This window comes from Lycium barbarum, chromosome 4 (genome assembly GCF_019175385.1).
Source record: "Lycium barbarum isolate Lr01 chromosome 4, ASM1917538v2, whole genome shotgun sequence".
Lineage (NCBI taxonomy): Eukaryota > Viridiplantae > Streptophyta > Magnoliopsida > Solanales > Solanaceae > Lycium > Lycium barbarum.
In genome coordinates, this window is record NC_083340.1 from 122,812,247 (window position 1) to 122,815,471 (window position 3,225).

Sequence of the window (3,225 nt, forward strand, 5' to 3'; positions counted from 1 at the left end):
GTGTCAAACAGGAGAGTTTACATATTACCCAATGTATATTCAACCATACTGATCAAATCCAGCATCCATTAATCCAGATTTGACATAAACAATTAATAGATTGACCAATCATAACAAATTTTAACCATATTAGCATGATTAGTAGACTTCTAGATCATAACTAAACATGGAGCTCATTAGATGCCAAACAAAACCAGATTTTAGAGGACAAGCAAGGATTAACACCACTCTTCTAAATGGTACATGAAAGCAAACAGAATAGGCATGATGAATGGATGCTAGATTTAGTTAAAGAATTCCAAGTAATGAACTGGCAAGCCAAGGCAATTTTCAAGAAACTATTAGAATTAAGCATGAACAGCTTTAAACTAAACAGGCCTGCTGATGACTGGATAAGCTCACTCAATATTTTATTTAACAATTACAAAGAAGGAATACCAAGTTCACATACAGAGGTCCCACTTACTTCACCATATCTATTATAGTTCATATGTACATACCAAATTCTCAAGTTTACAAACTTCATATTTAAACTCATGAAAAAAAAGTTTGCCATACTGATACATAACTCAAATTCAAACATCTTCACCTGCATATTCATAATAAACACCTTAGAAAGCTATCAGACCTGATTTAGATAATTCAGATCCTAATTTAAATTGACATTTGAACACATAGGATCATGCGGCGATTTGATTTATCACATTGATATCACCAGTTGGGTATAATCATCTTCGGATAAACTTTTATGAGCACTTGAATACTGAAATTAGCTGGATTGAATTGAGACATAAACAACTAAAAAGAGGTTCAAGCAGCTCATGTTCTTGAATGTAATTTAATGCAACATTCACCTTATGCCCACTGTTTTACCTTACATAGACCACAAATCAAGCACACAACTAATAAAAGCAGCTCATTTTAGCAAATGAGAACCAACATGAACAAACCCCAAAACATAAGCTAAATCAACTAACATAAATAAATTTAGATTAGGTAAAACTCTAAATAACAAAGGAAATGAACAAAGAGTATATGCATATCTATTTGTAGACTGCTGATATGAAATTCCCATCAACAGTTAATCAATTTAGCCCACATTGGCAACCTAAATCTTACTTGAATCATGCAGTACATGTCTAACAGATTCTATCAAACAGGGATTTTAAACACCATTTCAGGACTCGACCAAACACCAGTACACATTCACAAATGCTAGACTAAATTTAAAATGGCTTTAGCTCTTTTAAAATACCACCTGAGACTTACAATGATTAAAAAAAAACAATAAAGACCAAATAAGCATGCAAAGGTTTAAACAGGTTTAGTTCAACAAACAAATAACTATTCGATACTCATGTCGATTTACTTCCAGGGATTCAACACATAACTTTGGAGAGCAATAATGTTCTAAAAGACCTAAATAAAGTTGTAAAAATAGAAAAGAAGCTCTCGACCTGAATAAAGAGGTGGCTGAACTACAATTATGATTATACTGAAGAGAAAGACAGAGATCGATAACTTCATGATTTAAAATATTTAGCGATGGTTCGAGACTAGACCAGCTATGTATCAATATCTAAACAGCAGACATGGTTTTAAAACTACCCTAAACACATAAGACAAAAAGCAGGCATTTGATTTACTGATAAATTCGTAAAGGAAGAGACGTTTACCGACCTGATTAGCATGTTTACTAACCAGGCAAATTATCTCCTATAACCCATTTCGGTACCTACTTAAACTGACATTGCATGCGTCGAACTGAATCAAACTTCTTTGGGTGCAGCGAAGTGGGTACGAATCTTCAATCTAAACTCGAAACACTTTGAGATTCGAACTTGCATATGCTCGGATTCGAACGAACACCGACAGCAAAAACAGAACAGGATTTAAAGACTGGTATTTTCAAGGGGAATTTGGTGATTCAATAACTTTGATTCTTAGGGGATTTCGGTGGTTTCAAAGCCTTCGAAAAAAACTTGGGGAATTTCATCAACCGAAAACCAAAAATCCTCCCTTTTCAGAATTTTTGGGTTTTTTAGATCTGTTCTTGTAAGGGGATTTTTGGGTTTTCAATCCGTGTCCTTTTTGATTTTCGACCACAACTATTTATAGGGCTTTTGTGTTGAAGAATGAGAGAGAGGAGCGGGGGGGGGGGGGGGGGGGGGGGGGGACAAGACGAATGGGGTGGCAGTGAGCAACGTGGGGGACAAGGGTAAGTGGAGAGGAGCGGGATGCGAGAGAGAGGAGAAGTGGAGAGGGGAGAGGGAAAGGGAATGGGGTGTGCGGCGGAGAAAATGAGAAAGGAAGGAGATGAAACCCCTAGGGTTTCATCTTCTTTGGTTAAAGGAGATGGGCCGACCGGGTCGAATTTTGGACTGGGTTGTTTTAATTATTGGGCTAATTGTTTAAAATGCTGGGCTGGGTAAAATTAAAAGAATGGGCTGGTCCGAAAATGTTGGTTAACTATTTGGGCTGGGGTGGATTAAGTTGGGCTGGTAAATTAAAATGATGCCAGGTGAATTAAAATGTGGACTGGTTTTGTGCATTGGTCCGAAAATAGTATGAGTTGATTGGGCTACTACATTTAAATAAAAGACCTACTTAAATAACTTGTGTTAAAATATTACTTAATATAAAAATATGCAATTATTAATGCTCAGATAAAAAATGGTGTTGTAATAGTCGTGCAATAATATTTCGAAAATCCACAGTACATAAACACTATTATTTAATTATGCAAAGATAAATGCGATGCGTTTGCGTGAGCTGGTAAAATGCCGAAGTGATAAAAATTGTGAATTATAATAATAATAATAATAATAATAATTATTATTATTATTATAATTATAATAATTATAATAATAATAATAATAATAATAATAATAATAATAGTAATAGTAATAGTAATAATAATAATAATAAATGGTGATGATGATGGCTAGTAACTGTAATAGAATAATGAAACGCCAGTATTGATAAAAGGCTAATAATTATAGTAAAATATAAATATATATGTTTTTTTAATTTTTTCCAAAAATATTAGAAGCATAAATAGGTATTTCGGAGGAGAGGCGGGACAAAATTGAGTGTCAACACCCTTAATGAAGTAAGAGCCTTGTTTGGCTTGTCTTCTTAATGTAGTCTTTAATTCAAGAATTGACCTTCAATGGCCAAACACGCCCCTCCTTGCATAGATGGCCCTCTAATCAACCTTGCATG